This window comes from Bufo bufo, chromosome 2, assembly GCF_905171765.1.
Source record: "Bufo bufo chromosome 2, aBufBuf1.1, whole genome shotgun sequence".
Lineage (NCBI taxonomy): Eukaryota > Metazoa > Chordata > Amphibia > Anura > Bufonidae > Bufo > Bufo bufo.
Window position 1 is genome coordinate 463,704,625 of NC_053390.1, and position 18,011 is coordinate 463,722,635.

Sequence of the window (18,011 nt, forward strand, 5' to 3'; positions counted from 1 at the left end):
CTGGCCTTATGTCAGCGCAGAATCTGTATTCATGTCATAGCAGAGAATCAGGCTTCACGTCACCCACCACTGGAACAGGCCACTGTCACACATTTAGGCCCCGGCACCCAGACAGAGGAGAGCGGTCCCGTAACAGAGAATCTGGCCTTATGTCAGCGCAGAATCTGTATTCATGTCATAGCAGAGAATCAGGCTTCACGTCACCCACCACTGGAACAGGCCACTGTCACACATTTAGGCCCAGGCACCCAGGCAGAGGAGAGAGGTCCCGTAACAGAGAATCTGGCCTTATGTCAGCGCAGAATCTGTCTTCATGTCATAGCAGAGAATCAGGCTTCACGTCACCCACCACTGGAACAGGCCACTGTCACACATTTAGGCCCAGGCACCCAGGCAGAGGAGAGAGGTCCCGTAACAGAGAATCTGGCCTTATGTCAGCGCAGAATCTGTATTCATGTCATAGCAGAGAATCAGGCTTCACGTCACCCACCACTGGAACAGGCCACTGTCACACATTTAGGCCCCGGCACCCAGACAGAGGAGAGCGGTCCCGTAACAGAGAATCTGGCCTTATGTCAGCGCAGAATCTGTCTTCATGTCATAGCAGAGAATCAGGCTTCACGTCACCCACCACTGGAACAGGCCACTGTCACACATTTAGGCCCAGGCACCCAGGCAGAGGAGAGAGGTCCCGTAACAGAGAATCTGGCCTTATGTCAGCGCAGAATCTGTATTCATGTCATAGCAGAGAATCAGGCTTCACGTCACCCACCACTGGAACAGGCCACTGTCACACATTTAGGCCCAGGCACCCAGGCAGAGGAGAGAGGTCCCGTAACAGAGAATCTGGCCTTATGTCAGCGCAGAATCTGTATTCATGTCATAGCAGAGAATCAGGCTTCACGTCACCCACCACTGGAACAGGCCACTGTCACACATTTAGGCCCAGGCACCCAGGCAGAGGAGAGAGGTCCCGTAACAGAGAATCTGGCCTTATGTCAGCGCAGAATCTGTCTTCATGTCATAGCAGAGAATCAGGCTTCACGTCACCCACCACTGGAACAGGCCACTGTCACACATTTAGGCCCAGGCACCCAGGCAGAGGAGAGCGGTCCCGTAACAGAGAATCTGGCCTTATGTCAGCGCAGAATCTGTATTCATGTCATAGCAGAGAATCAGGCTTCACGTCACCCACCACTGGAACAGGCCACTGTCACACATTTAGGCCCCGGCACCCAGACAGAGGAGAGGTTCATTCAACTTTGGGTTGCCCCGCAATATAATGGTAAAATGAAATTAAAAATAGTATTGAATGAGGAAGTGCCCTGGAGTAGAATAATATATTGTTAAGGGGAGGTAGTTCATATCTAATCTGCACAAGGGATGGACAGGTCCTGTGGGATCCATGCCTGGTTCATTTTTATGAACGTCAGCTTGTCCACATTGGCTGTAGACAGGCGGCTGCGTTTGTCTGTAATGACGCCCCCTGCCGTGCTGAATACACGTTCAGACAAAACGCTGGCCGCCGGGCAGGCCAGCACCTCCAAGGCATAAAAGGCTAGCTCTGGCCACGTGGACAATTTGGAGACCCAGAAGTTGAATGGGGCCGAACCATCAGTCAGTACGTGGAGGGGTGTGCACAGGTACTGTTCCACCATGTTAGTGAAATGTTGCCTCCTGCTAACACGTTCCGTATCAGGTGGTGGTGCACTTAGCTGTGGCGTGTTGACAAAACTTTTCCACATCTCTGCCATGCTAACCCTGCCCTCAGAGGAGCTGGGCGTGACACAGCTGCGTTGGCGACCTCTTGCTCCTCCTCTGCCTTTGCCTTGGGCTTCCACTGGTTCCCCTGTGACATTTGGGAATGCTCTCAGTAGCGCGTCTACCAACGTGCGCTTGTACTTGCGCATCTTCCTATCACGCTCCAGTGTAGGAAGTAAGGTGGGCACATTGTCTTTGTACCGGGGATCCAGCAGGGTGGCAACCCAGTAGTCCGCACACGTTAAAATGTGGGCAACTCTGCTGTCGTTGCGCAGGCACTGCAGCATGTAGTCGCTCATGTGTGCCAGGCTGCCCAGAGGTAAGGACAAGCTGTCCTCTGTGGAAAGCGTATCGTCATCGTCCTGTGTTTCCCCCCAGCCACGCACCAGTGATGGGCCCGAGCTGCTTTGGGTGCCACCCCGCTGTGAACATGCTTCATCCTCATCCTCCTCCACCTCCTCCTCATCCTCGTCCTCCTTGTCCTCCAGTAGTGGGCCCTGTCTGGCCACATTTGTACCTGGCCTCTGGTGTTGCAAAAAACCTCCCTCTGAGTCACTTCGAAGAGACTAGCCTGAAAGTGCTATAAATGACCCCTCTTCCTCCTCTTCCTCCTGGGCCACCTCCTCTTCCATCATCGCCCTAAGTGTTTTCTCAAGGAGACATAGAAGTGGTATTGTAACGCTGATAACGGCGTCATCGCCACTGGCCATGTTGGTGGAGTACTCGAAACAGCGCAACAGGGCACACAGGTCTCGCATGGAGGCCCAGTCATTGGTGGTGAAGTGTGTCTGATCCGCAGTGCGACTGACCCGTGCGTGCTGCAGCTGAAACTCCACTATGGCCTGCTGCTGCTCGCACAGTCTGTCCAGCATATGCAAGGTGGAGTTCCACCTGGTGGGCACGTCGCATATGAGGCGGTGAGCGGGAAGGCCGAAGTTACGCTGTAGCGCAGGCAGGCGAGCAGCGGCAGGGTGTGAACGCCGGAAGCGCGAACAGACGGCCCGCACTTTATGCAGCAGCTCTGACATGTCGGGGTAGTTGCGAATGAACTTCTGCACCACCAAATTCAGCACATGCGCCAGGCAAGGGATGTGCGTCAAACCGGCTAGTCCCAGAGCTGCAACGAGATTTCGCCCATTATCGCACACCACCAGGCCGGGCTTGAGGCTCACCGGCAGCAACCACTCGTCGGTCTGTTGTTATATACCCCGCCACAACTCCTGTGCGGTGTGGGGCCTGTCCCCCAAACATATGAGTTTCAGAATGGCCTGCTGACGTTTACCCCGTGCTGTGCTGAAGTTGGTGGTGAAGGTGTGTGGCTGACTGGATGAGCAGGTGGAAGAAGAGGAGGAGGAAGCTGAGTAGGAGGAGGAGGAGACGGGAGGCAAAGAATGTTGCCCTGCGATCCTTGGCGGCGGAAGGACGTGCGCCAAACAGCTCTCCGCCTGGGGCCCAGCCGCCACTACATTTACCCAGTGTGCAGTTAGGGAGATATAGCGTCCCTGGCCGTGCTTACTGGTCCACGTATCTGTGGTTAGGTGGACCTTGCCACAGATGGCGTTGCGCAGTGAACACTTGATTTTATCGGACACTTGTTTGTGCAGGGAAGGCACGGCTCTCTTGGAGAAGTAGTGCCGGCTGGGAACAACATACTGTGGGACAGCAAGTGACATGAGCTGTTTGAAGCTGTGTGTGTCCACCAGCCTAAATGACAGCATTTCATAGGCCAGTAGTTTAGAAATGCTGGCATTCAGGGCCAGGGATCGAGGGTGGCTAGGTGAGAATTTACGCTTTCTCTCAAATGTTTGTGAGATGGAGAGCTGAACGCTGCCGTGTGACATGGTTGAGATGCTTGGTGACGCAGGTGGTGGTGTTGGTGGTACATCCCATGTTTGCTGGGCGGCAGGTGCCAATGTTCCTCCAGAGGCGGAGGAAGAGGCCGAGGCAGCGGCAGCAGCAGCAGAAGAGGCCGAGGCGGCAGCAGCAGAAGAGGTAGCAGACGGAGCCTGAGTGACTTCCTTGTTTTTAAGGTGTTTACTCCACTGCAGTTCATGCTTTGCATGCAGGTGCCTGGTCATGCAGGTTGTGCTAAGGTTCAGAACGTTAATGCCTCGCTTCAGGCTCTGATGGCACAGCGTGCAAACCACTCGGGTCTTGTCGTCAGCACATTGTTTGAAGAAGTGCCATGCCAGGGAACTCCTTGAAGCTGCCTTTGGGGTGCTCGGTCCCAGATGGCGGCGGTCAGTAGCAGGCGGAGTCTCTTGGCGGCGGGTGTTCTGATTTTGCCCACTGCTCCCTCTTTTGCTACGCTGTTGGCTCGGTCTCACCACTGCCTCTTCCTCCGAACTGTGAAAGTCAGTGGCACGACCTTCATTCCATGTGGGGTCTAGGACCTCATCGTCCCCTGCATCGTCTTCCACCCAGTCTTGATCCCTGACCTCCTGTTCAGTCTGCACACTGCAGAAAGACGCAGCAGTTGGCACCTGTGTTTCGTCATCATCAGAGACGTGCTGAGGTGGTATTCCCATGTCCTCATCATCAGGAAAAATAAGTGGTTGTGCGTTAGTGCATTCTATCTCTTCCACCCCTGGGGAAGGGCTAGGTGGATGCCCTTGGGAAACCCTGGCAGCAGAGTCTTCAAACAGCATAAGAGACTGCTGCATAACTTGAGGCTCAGACAGTTTCCCTGATATGCATGGGGGTGATGTGACAGACCGATGGGCTTGGTTTTCATGCGCCATCTGTGCGCTTTCTGCAGAAGACTGGGTGGGAGATAATGTGAACGTGCTGGATCCACTGTCGGCCACCCAATTGACTAATGCCTGTACCTGCTCAGGCCTTACCATCCTTAGAACGGCATTGGGCCCCACCAAATATCGCTGTAAATTCTGCTGGCTACTGGGACCTGAGGTAGTTGGTTCACTAGGACGTGTGGCTGTGGCAGAACGGCCACGTCCTCTCCCAGCACCAGAGGGTCCACTAACACCACCACGACCATGTCCACATCCGCCTCCGCGTCCCTTATTAGATGTTTTCCTCATTGTTCCCGTTCACCACAATTTTGAGAATGGCAAATTTGGGAATGCATTTTAAACCCAGAACAAAAAGTCTGCTTTTACGGTCACTACAAATAACTTGACCAGCTAAAACTGTGCAGATTTGGTTGAATAGAGATGTGAGACCTGTTTTTTTTTTTGCGCTGTGTGACAGTTATAGGTTTAATCACAGAATGACACTTCTATCAGCACGCTAGCGTGTGTCTTAGGTTTTTCTGAATGACACTATCAATACCTTCAATGTAAGATTTTCTTTTTGGGATAGATTTCAAGTAGGCCTCAAATACCACAAACTAGTTATTTTGAGAATGGCAAATTTGGGAATGCTTTTTCAACCCAGAACAAAAAGTCTGCTTTTACGGTCACTACAAATAACTTGACCAGCTAAAACTGTGCAGATTTGGATGAATAGAGATGTGAGACCTGTTTTTTTTTGCGCTGTGTGACAGTTATAGGTTTAATCATAGAATGACACTTCTATCAGCACGCTAGCGTTTGTCTTAGGTTTTTCTGAATGACACTATCAATACCTTCAATGTAAGATTTTCTTTTTGGGATAGATTTCAAGTAGGCCTCAAATACCACAAACTAGTTATTTTGAGAATGGCAAATTTGGGAATGCTTTTTCAACCCAGAACAAAAAGTCTGCTTTTACGGTCACTACAAATAACTTGACCAGCTAAAACTGTGCAGATTTGGTTGAATAGAAATGTCAGGTCTATTTTTTAGGCGCTGGGTCACAGGCTCAACTTGCCCCTGATGTAATATATGGCCAAAAAATAACCACACTGTTGATTGTTAAATGCACTTGGGTGACACAGGCTCAGCCTGCAGCTGATGTAGATTATGGCCAAAAAATAATCAGACTGTTGATGGTTAAATGCACTTGGGTGACACAGGCTCAGCCTGCAGCTGATGTAGTATATGGCCAAAAAATAACCAGACTGTTGATGGTTAAATGCACTTCGGTGACACAGGCTCAGCCTGCAGCTGATGTAGGATATAGCACAAAATAACCACACTATCGATGGTTAAATACACTTGGTGATAGCTCGTGCTGGCGCACCACAAGTCACAAAATGGCCGCCGATCACCCCAGAAAAAAAGTGATCTAAAAACGCTCTGGGCAGCCTCAAAAAAGTGAGCAAGTCAATAATAGCACTTCAATGATCCACAGCTGCAGATCGATCACAGAATGAAGTCTTTTGGAGGAGTTAATCTGCCTAATCTCGCCCTAACGTCGCAGCTGCAACCTCTCCCTATACTGATCATAGCAGAGTGACGTGCGGCGCTACGTGACTCCAGCTTAAATAGAGGCTGGGTCACATGGTGCACTGGCCAATCACAGCCATGCCAATAGTAGGCATGGCTGTGATGGCCTCTTGGGCCAAGTAGTATGACGCTTGTTGATTGGCTGCTTTGCAGCCTTTCAAAAAGCGCCAAGAAAGCGCCGAACACCGAACCCGAACCCGGACTTTTACGAAAACGTTCGGGTTCGGGTCCGTGTCACGGACACCCCAAAATTCGGTACGAACCCGAACTATACAGTTCGGGTTCACTCATCCCTACTTCTCCACTATCCACAAAAATCTCACAAAAAATGCTCTTGCTCTCTAGCCATGTTTACCCTGGCATAACAGACGTAGTCTAGACTCAGCCAGAGCAATACGATCCGGATCATCATATATCTCACCCAGGGCTAAAAATAATTCATCCACTGAACAGAGGGGCCGTTGTCACGGAACCATGAACCAGACGTACAACAAGGGATAAGTGAAAATAAGAAGGCTTTATTGAAAATAAAGCTGTAAAGCAAAAGTCCAAACGGATAGTGAAACCGAAGCAGAGTCTTTGCGAAGCCAGAGGTCAGGAACCAGAAGGGCAGTCAGACGAAACCAGGATCAGAAACCAGCAGGGTAGTCAGACGAAGCCAGGATCAGGAACCAGCAGGGTAGTCGGACGAAACCAGGATCAGGAACCAGCAGGGTAGTCGGACGAAACCAGGATCAGGAACCAGAAGCAGCAGCAGTCTAGAAGCATGTGAACACAGGAGGACCAAGCAAGGAACTGAAGCCACAGACCTCCTATATATATGAGCTGGGCATCCAGCTCCTCCCAGTGGGAAGGAGGAGCCGCAGGGTGGGAGGCTTCAAGAAACCCAGAAACCAAGATGGCCGCCAGCACATGTCAAACGAAGGAGAACAGCAAGAAGGTAAGACCATGACAGTACCTCCCCCTCAAGGGCCCCTCCTCCGCGGAGTAAAGAACGGTTTCTGAGGGAAGCGTGCGTGGAAGGCTCGGAGCAAGGCAGGAGCATGGACATCTGCGGAGGGAACCCAGGAACGCTCCTCTGGACCATAACCACGCCAATGGACCAAAAACTGCACCCGACCGCGGACCAGGCGTGAGTCCAGGATATTGCTCACCTCATACTCCTCACGATTACCCACTTGGACCGGACGAGGCCGAGGAAAAGGAGAGATGAATCCCCAACTGGGAGCAAAAGGCGCGCCAGAACCTGGACACAAACTGACTCCCCCGATCCGACACAATCTCCTTGGGCAAACCGTGCAACCGGAAGACCTCCCTGGCAAAAATCGTGGCCAACTCTTGTGCAGAGGGTAACTTCTTGAGAGGAACACAGTGGCACATTTTGGAAAACCGATCCACAATCATGAGAATGACCGTATGGCCTCGGGATGCAGGGAGGTCCACAATGAAATCCATCCCCAGGTGTGACCATGGGCGCTCCCCGGTGGCTATGGGTTGCAGAAGGCCCAACGGAAGGTGCCGAGGGGACTTACTCTGGGCACAAACGGAGCATGCCGCTACATATGCGGCGATGTCGGAACGTAGGGAAGGCCACCAGAACAGACGTGAAACAGCCCAGGACAGCTGATTCTTTCCAGGATGCCCCGCGGTCTTGGAGTTATGGTAGGTTCGCAACAACCGAGTGCGCAACTCCTCAGGCACAAAACATCTGCCGTTGGGTCTCCCAGAGGGAGCACCAGATTGAGCCGCCAAAATCTGCTCACCCAGGGGAGAGGTCAGGCTGGTGCGAATGGCGGCCAAGATCTGATTCGGAGGTATGACCGAAGTCGGAATCGACTCCTCCCTGGACAACTCGGAGTACTGCCGTGATAAGGCATCCGCCCTGATGTTCTTGGAACCGGGTAGGTAGGAGACCACGTAATTAAAACGTGACAAGAACAGAGCCCATCTGGCCTGACGTGGTGTCAATCTCTTGGCCTCAGAAAGGTAGGTCAGATTCTTGTGGTCCGTCAGGATGAGGACCGGAACCATTCTTTAAGGGCCTGCACGATGGCCAATAACTCCCTGTCACCAATCTGATAGTTGCACTCCGCGGAAGACAGTTTCCGGGAGTAAAACCCACAAGGAAGCAGAGGACCCTCTGGTGTTCTACGCTGAGACAGAAGGGCGCCTACTCCCGTCTCAGACGCGTCCACCTCGAGGACAAAGGGCAACCCAGGGTTGGGATGCGACAGAATCGGAGCCGACACAAAGGCGGACTTTAGAGCCTCAAAAGCTCGGATGGCCTCGAGCGGCCAGACCTGGGAATTACTGCCCTTCCTGGTCAGATCCGTGAGAGGCTTGGCTAGCATGGAAAAGTCCCTGATGAACTTCCGATAATAATTGGCGAAGCCCAAAAAGCGCTGCAGGGAACAAAGACCACTGAGCTGGGGCCACTGTAAGACAGCCGAAACCTACTCAGGATCCATGGAGAACCCCTCAGCGGAAATGATGTAACCTAAGAAGGTTACCTGGGATCGGTGAAATTCGCATTTCTCAAGCTTACCGAACAGCTTGTTCTCTCGTAACCGTTGCAACACTCGTCTGACATCCAGAATGTGGGCCTCCATGGATTCAGAATATACCAAGATGTCATCCAAATAGACCACCACACACTGCTGCAACAGGTCACGGAAAACATCGTTGATGAATTCCTGAAAGACTGCGGGCGCATTGCACAACCCAAAGGGCATAACCAAGGATTCATAATGACCGGTCCTGGTGTTAAACGCGGTCTTCCACTCATCGCCCGCCTTGATCCTTACCAGGTTATATGCCGCCCTCAGGTCGAGTTTGGTAAAGACCGTGGCCCCTTTAAGGCGATCGAACAGCTCGGAAATCAAGGGTATCGGGTAAGCGTTCTTGATCGTGATGCGATTGAGACCCCTGTAATCGATGCAAGGCCTCAACTCACCGCCCTTCTTTTTCACAAAGAAAAATCCAGCCCCTGCCGGGGACGAGGATTTGCGAATGTGTCCGCGTGAAAGCGCCTCCCTCACGTACTCCTCCATGGCCTCATTCTCCGCTACCGACAGTGGATAGACTTTGCCACGAGGAGGAACGGCACCAGATTGTAACTCTATGGCACAATCGTATGGGCGGTGCGGAGGTAGGGCAACCGCGCGCACCTTATCGAATACATCCCGGTACTCCTCGTTTTCAGGAGGCAACAGAGAGTCCGAGGAAGTACACAGCAACTTGACAGACCCATGGATGCAACTAGCCCCACACTGCGGTGACCACGAGAGGATCTCGGCCGATCTCCAATCGAAAGTCGGATTATGCTTCCGGAGCCAGGGGTACCCCAAGACCACCGAGTAGTGTGGAGACGAAATAACCTGGAGGCAGACCGACTCTCTGTGAACGACACCAATGGCTATCCCCACTGGAAGGGTCTCATGAGTCACGTGTGGCGGCAGAAGGGGTCTGCCGTCTATCGCCTTAAGAGCCAGTGGGGAACCTCGAGCCTGCAGAGGAATGGAATTGGCGGCAGCGAACACATTATCAATGAACAAACCACCAGCACCAGAGTCCACCAACGTCTGGGTCGTCACCGAGCCCCCGACCCAGGAGAGGACAACAGTGATCAGTGGTTTGTCAACACGGGAAACCGGGGACGAGGAGACTCCACCCAAGATCTGCCCCCGACAGGATCTCAGGTGCGAGCGTTTCCCGGACGGTTCGGACATGCCAACCGAAAATGCCCACCGAGACCACAGTACATGCATCGGCCCTCGCGTCTCCGGAGTACCCTCTCCCCCTCGGACAGGCGAGCAAACCCCAGCTGCATGGGTTCACCCCCAGACAAGTCATCCCCAGGAGGCGTGGGAGGAGAGGGAGGCACGGGTGGGACAGCAAACGTAGGCACCAATCTGTTAGAAGACCTCCGCAGGCTCTCCTTAAAGGAAGGTCTCTCCCTGAGTCTGGTGTCAATCAAAATCAGGAAAGAAATAAGAGACTCGAGCTCCACTGGTAGGTCCTTAGCTGCAACCTCATCCTTCAAGGCATCCGAGAGACCATGAGAGAAAGCAGCGACCAGAGCCTCATTATTCCAGCCCACCTCTGCTGCCAGGGTACGAAACTCAATGGCGTATTCAGCTACGGATCGTGAACCCTGTCTGATGGACATAAGGAGCTTCGCAGCAGAGGCAGCACGAGCCGGCACATCGAATACCTTCCGAAGAGAAGCAACAAAACCGGAAAACTCGGCAACCACCGGATTGTTGTTCTCCCATAAAGGGCTGGCCCAGGCCAAGGCCTTGTCCGAGAGCAGCGAGATCAAGAAGCCCACCTTTGATCTCTCAGTGGGAAAGGCATGTGGCAGCAACTCGAAATAAATGCCCACCTGGTTAAGGAAACCTCGGCACTGAGTTGGCTCTCCCCCAAAGCGCTGTGGAAGAGGGGCAGAACCGGTCATACCCCGAAACACCGCAGGTGCAACAACAGGTGTCGGGGTAGACTCTGGCGCAACAACCGGAGCGGCAGTAGGAGCGGGCCCAGGAGCGACAACCGACCCATCGGCAACGGGAGCGAAATGAGCCGTGCGTTCAAGCAGGGTTTGCAACGCCACAGCGAACCGACCCAACAGGTGATCCTGCTGATCAAGTCTGGCAACCAGCGTGGGTAGCGAGGATGGCCCTGTACCGTCAGAATTCATGGCTTGGTCCTAATGTCACGGAACCATGAACCAGACGTACAACAAGGGATAAGTGAAAATAAGAAGGCTTTATTGAAAATAAAGCTGTAAAGCAAAAGTCCAAACGGATAGCGAAACCGAAGCAGAGTCTTTGCGAAGCCAGAGGTCAGGAACCAGAAGGGCAGTCAGACGAAACCAGGATCAGGAACCAGCAGGGTAGTCAGATGAAGCCAGGATCAGGAACCAGCAGGGTAGTCGGACGAAACCAGGATCAGGAACCAGCAGGGTAGTCGGACGAAACCAGGATCAGGAACCAGAAGCAGCAGCAGTCTAGAAGCATGTTAACACAGGAGGACCAAGCAAGGAACTGAAGCCACAGACCTCCTATATATATGAGCTGGGCATCCAGCTCCTCCCAGTGGGAAGGAGGAGCCGCAGGGTGGGAGACTACAAGAAACCCAGAAACCAAGATGGCCGCCAGCACATGTCAAACGAAGGAGAACAGCAAGAAGGTAAGACCATGACAGCCGTGCCCCCTCCGGCAGCGAAAAGGCCCAGGACTGAGCGTTACCCCTGAGCAGCGATATAATGATCCCCACCCTCCGCTCCTCATCACCAGAGGAATGGGGAAGAAGGCGAAAATGGAGTTTGCAAGCCTCTCTAAAACGCACAAAATTCTCACTACCCCCGGAGAACGAATCCGGGAGCGAGATCTTAGGCTCAGAACAAACTCCATGAACGCAAGCTGAACCGGTCACTTGAAACTGAGAAAAAGTCTTACGGAGATCAGCTACCTCCAATGAAAGACCCTGGAAGCGTTCAGCCAAAAGTGAAACCGGATCCATGCTTAAGACGGTTTTGGCGGCTTATAATGTCACGGATGGTGTACAGGAAACAAGACAATGCAAAATAATCTATGACTCACTGGATCCACAACTAAGGAACAAAAGGGAGACCCCTGCATGAGACCTGGCACACTCTCCCTGACTGCTCAGCCTATGCGAACACCCCAAAGGTGGATGGTCGCATATCCACGTACCTCGACTATCTAACGCTTGAAGACCCTACAATAGTGAGGGGACACGACCACCGGCTCCCTACACTAGACACGGAGGGAGTCAGGGTCTCCTAAGATCCAGCAAACAGAAAATCACAAATAAATATACAGCACTTATCTTGCAGAAGACTGGGATATAGGAACAGCATGCACACACACTCCAGGAAGTTGTATAAGCCGCACACTACTGCATTATGGGGAGGAATTTAAAGGGAAGCAATCAGTCCAACTGCATGACAGCTGAGAGAGGCTAACGAGATGAGGAACTGAAACCAAAACAAAGAAAACTCAAGGAGGAGGTTCTGAAAGGCTTCTGTCAGAGCTTCTCAGCTGTCTGGTTGTGACAAGGAGGTTACCCAACAGTGCCTGGTGTGTGCCCAAGTCAACCCAAGGGCATCTGCCCTGAAGCCAGTGTTGCAACAGGTTCCACCTGCTGATTGTCCGTGGTCCGCGATACAAATCGATTTCATTGGACCATTACCAACCGGAAGTCGTAACTGCCGTTACGCACTGGTAATAGTGGATGTCTTCTCGAAATGGGTAGAAGCCATCCCCACGGTCAATGATACGGCAACCACGACTGCCCGTGTTCTCTGGGAACAGGTTCTGTCACGATGGGGTATCCCCAGAGTGATAGAATCAGACAGAGGGACACATTTCACGGGTAAGGTAATGAAAGCGCTTTGTGGTCTCTTAGACATAAAGCAAAGGTTTCATGTGCCTTACCACCCTCAGTCAGCGGGTATGGTGGAGCGGATAAACCGGACCATCAAAACCCGGCTTTCCAAGGCGCTGCTGGAGAAGGGTTCCTCTTGGGTAACCTATCTTCCAGCAGTGCTGATGGGTATTCGAGCCACCGAAGCCTCCAGTACCGGTATCTCCCCGTATGAACTGATGACCGGACGTAAGATGCCCCTATGTCTACCCAACGAACCTCAAGTGTCAGAGCCCACGAAAGACGCCATCGCCAGAGACATGTTTCTCCAACAGGTTCAACAGAACCTGAAAGAGCTACTGCCTCACGCAGCAATACGGTTACACAAACCGTATCTACAGGGGGAAACACCAATGCCCGCTGTAGGAGAAATGGTGATGGTAAAAGTCTTCCGTCGGGCTGGCCCATGGGACGCAAACTGAGAAGGACCATACAAGGTCCTTGAAGTAATGGGAGACACCATGCTGAAAGTGCAAAGGCCAATCACCAACAAAAAGAAATCCCATAGACGGCAGGAACTCTTGTGGATTCACATCGACCAAGCCAAAGCCACCCGGGCTTCCCCAACTCAATAACGCATACCGTTCCGAGTTGGGTGAAGGGGGGGTAATAGGGCTTGGTGGGTCGATGATAAATCCATTCAACTGATCACACTCCATCTAATTACAGAACACAAGAGGGAGACACGCCATGGGACCACTTGACCAGGGAAGAGCTAGGCATCCTCTGAACGGGATATGTCTCCAGCTTGTGACACTGGCGGTAAGCATGTTGATGACAGGATCGGCCTCTTCAGGGGAGGGCCTGGGGACTAACATTGATATGGCAAACATATCACTTAATGGACCCGGCCTTTTAATGGTGAAATGTTTGGGTGGCAAAATCCGGAAACCATACGAGAACTTCGCCTTTACTTCAGGTCCGTGGTATCTGTATGGTTTCCAAAGAGAGGGTTTTGCCAACGGTGTAATTCAGCATTATACCCCAGTGGAGAATATGTCTGCCATCGAACATGACTTACACGCCCTCTGTCTCAAGGAATTTAGGCATTTTCAAGTCTAAAGACCCACACTTGCACCCATACCAGCAAGTGAGAGCTAACACTACCACAGTGTTATGCACCAAGAAGGGAATACTGAGTCCTGAAGATGTCACTGGGGCAGAGTACAGCAGTTGGCACATCCTGAAGGCTACCTTCCTGGAGAAGGATAGCCTGGACAGGTTAAGGGTTAGGACATATTTTGATAGGCCCATTCCAGTAAAAGGCACCTTGAAGGCTTATTGCATGTTAAGGGATTCCCAGATGATTATCACCAGGGAATCCAGTTACGTTCAGGGACATGTGTCCACTGATCATTTACGAACCAGTATAATGATGTTAAAGTTAAACTGCAGTGACTCTGGTCAGGCCATCTGGAATGATCAGAGTGGTCTGGTAAAACTGGAAGGCTTATATCGAGCCACAGTTTTAAAGGTACGGACCGACGCAAAGGACCCTAGGTATGCTCGGTTAAAGGGATCTCCATCCATACGGTCTTTCATGATCACCATCATGAGAGACAACTGTGTTTCTGAGGTGACAGGATACTATTTTGTCACCTATGCTCACTGGGAGCAAGAAACCCAGATGGTGATGTTGGACACTAATCCCTGGAGTTGGGATTTGGTGTGCAACAGGATAGACACCCCTACGGTGGATGTATGGATGGATGGTACTCCTATGACTGAAGAATACCGGGGTAGGTATGTGTCTTCCGATTGGAAGGACCCCAGAGGTAGAGATATTAACTTTGACATCAATATAGATGGTTCGTTTAAATGGCCTTTTTGTGAGACAGCAGACGAAGGATGCTGGACCTTTACTCAGTGGGTCTATCTGTCCCAAGCCAAACCTGTAGGGAAGCTAGTGTTACAGGCTGGAGAAAACGATCAGTGGTACCCCTTCAAAGGAAGGGGACAGATCTGTGCAACAGTGGTGAGGGTCCCCTACGATACAGAAGATCTCCAACCGGTAAAACCGCATTCGGACTCTTGCACCGCCCCTATCCATCAATTGGCAGATCCTGTAGCTCCTCAACTGTCATCCCCCTAGAGAATCATCACGGATGCCAAATTCATCCTATTTAACTGGAGAATTTCCGTAGATGACTTCCGAGTTGACCATTGGGATCACAGGTGTGAGGAGTTCGTTAGGAACCAAATTGACATGGTAAGAGGGTGGATAGAGGCGGGGCAAGAGGTAAGAAAAGACGACCCCCCACGTAGGAAGAACAGGGGGAGGAGAGATCTAGTGGCTATGGGACTTGGCGGAGGCGCTTTGGGAGTGGGCGCCCTGAACACTATGGATATGGAAGTCCTGAGAAATAAGCTTGGGGAAGTTGCGCGACATGCCGGGGAAGGATTCAAGACCCAGCTTGATGTAAACAACGTCCTAGAGGGTTTACAGCATTCACACATTGATGCCACTACCTCTCTATCTTCTGCTATACGTGAGAAGTTTAGGAGGTTAGTTGTGGGTCTGTTGGAGGAGCAGGATCGGGCTCAGCTTGCTCTGGCGTGTACGCAGGTCCAAAGCGAACTCTCGGACAACCTTAAACATATTGTCTCAGCACTACACAACGGCCACTTCCCATTCAACCTCCGCCAGCGAATAAGTCCACTGATCTCTCCTTTCGCCATCAACCATACCAACTGGTGGGCGGTTCTGTGGCATGGATGTCGAAATTCAACCTGTACTGTTTCTTCATTGGCACCTGTGTCCGGTCGCCTCAGACAGGAATACAGTGTCATCAATCTAGGTACGGTGATGAACAACCGAACGGTACTTCATCCCCAGCTCCCCTCGAGCGTTCTAACCTATGAAGAAGGCCATCCTTCTTTGTTTGACACAGAAGGATGTTGGTTGAGAGAGGATGCCATCCTATGTCAGGGTGGTCGAGATCGGGTGCTTGGGCACCAGTGTTGGAACACCGAGGGGACCTGTGAGATGAAGGTCAACCCAATACCTTCATCCTCTTTAAAATACTTGGGACAGGGATATTGGTGTTGGTACCAAGGGACTAATGGGTCATATACAATTTATGGATTCAATTGTACCGAGCGAGGAATACTTTACCCCGGAGCATACTGTACCCTTAGCCCCGTTCTAGGTCTGGACGTCGCAGAACAGCAAGGAAGAACCCCAATCACCCCGGAAAGAAGACACGACATCCGCCCCGATGTTCCCGTGAGACTTCAGAAGATTCCCCTTGGCCTCGGCAAAGAACTTAAACAGCTCCTGATGGATTTCAGCCAAGAGGAAGAAATCTTACAACATCTTCGGGAGACGGAGAAACAGGCCAATATCCGACTTACCCATGACCGGACGAAAATTACCGCAGTTGCCACAGCATTGGACAAGGACTCAAAGATCTCATGGTGGGAGAGTCTTTTTGGATACAGTCCTAAGGCAACCTCGTTTTTTAATTTACTGATACACCCGGTGATAGTGCTTCTGGTTCTGGTCGGACTCATGTACATAGGACTGTGGTGGATGTACCGGAGGGTCAAGAGACTAACGGACCAACTAAGCCAGAACCAGACAGCACTTCACGAACACAGTCGCCGGAGGCTCAGGACTTGATTTAACCAAGCCCTGAAGCCGAGAAGGATCCTAAAGACAGGACAATTCGTGTGTGTGGGGGGGAAGAGGGGATTCAGGATGGAAAATCTCAAATTGATCCTGAGACCCTATGTGATGTATATTGGACTGGTGCGTATGAGGTTTTGGGAGGTACACCCTGCCCCTCCTGAGACCGGATAGTATTGTATATAAATGTTTTTGGGTGTGGGTGGGTTGGAGGAGGGGAAGGGGAATTGTGATATATGTTTTGTATGAATGGGGATTAGATTAGGGCACGACAGGGACAGGCCCCCTCTGTTTGCCATTTGCCACCTTGAACCCTGGAATGGTGAAGTTCATAAGGGAAGGGCTGGATGTGTAGTGTGGCGGAGGTGTTCTCCACCGTTAGAATTTGGGTTTCGTGACATCACCCCGCTCAATGAAGGAACTGACCTGCCTAGTAAAGACCAACTAACCTGTCCATGGGAGTACCGCACCTACCCAGACGGAACACGAGATGTTGGCAAAAGTCGTACCTGAAGGTTGGCGCAGTAAAAGACTAAGGTCGCGAAGGTCAACCCGCTCCAGATTCCTTTGGGGCGGGATGGACCTGAAGATCGGCAGCATTGCCGAGAGACAGTGAGAGTGTGGTCACCCCAACCCCAGGGGTGGCTAACAACGGAAGACAGTTACCAATAAGGAAGACCAGTCAAAGACTGCAAGGGTCAAGCCGCTCCGAAAGTCCAAGATGACAGTAGGAGGGACTGATCAAGATAAAAGAGGTCAAGAAAGTTCTAAAGAAGAAGATGGTGTGCCCGGTGGATGGAGGAGTAAGTTACGGTGAACGGCAGGTCGGAGGAAACCTAGAGGGGTGATGTCTAAGTACCTAAAAACCTGTTGGACACTACAGTTCTTCCTGAACTATCACCAAAGATGGGGTTGAGGGGGGGAGGCAAATATATCTCAACCCTTCTCCCAAGAGATTGTCGTATTCCCGACAACAGGAGGATTGTTGAGGAAGGGTTGAGACGTATGCATATATACCCATGCATGCATGCAAACATGTGCGGGCATGTATGGTATATATGCATACATTGACCACCATATCCTGGGATGATGTGCACAGATGTGCCCAACGTCTGTGCACGTTTGCCCATGGGTGCCCACAGCGACTCATGGTGGCCCCTGTGGGAAATATGTGTCCCCTTAGTATATAGACTATGGCCCCTTGTTCTATATATGTCTATAATCCCCCTTTATAATATGTATAGGGCTGTGGCCCCTTATGTACATGTGTATACATATTAGGATGTATATACATGTATATAACTGTGCTCCCTATGCCCCCTGATGCCTATATGCCTATATGTAAATGTTTTATATATCTGTCCCTTATGTTTGTGTATACATGTGTATGGATGTGCCCCATGCATCCATACACATGTGTATATATATATATATATATATATATATATATATGTTATACAATATTCCCCCCCCTCCATACACCTGAAACCAGATGCATCAGTGTGAATGTCCCCCAAGCATTCACACAGATGCAATCTGGTTGATTGCATCAGAATGACCGGACTGAGGTCCGGTCATCCTGATAATTACAAAGGACTCGGATTCCATAGAATCTGAGCCCTTTGATATAATTGTCGCCAGCGCCGCTGGAGGCAATTATACATGATAGAAGAAGAGGAGAAGCCTCCCCTCCTTCTATTATGCGCATTCCGGCAGCGAAATTAACATCTCGCTGGCCGGTATGCAGAGTGCCACAGGCGGGGGATCAAAGGCTTCCCCCGCCTGTTGGCATGTAGCGCGGCTCCGATGCGCGCGTTCAGGAGACGCACGGGCCAGCGCAGTGACAT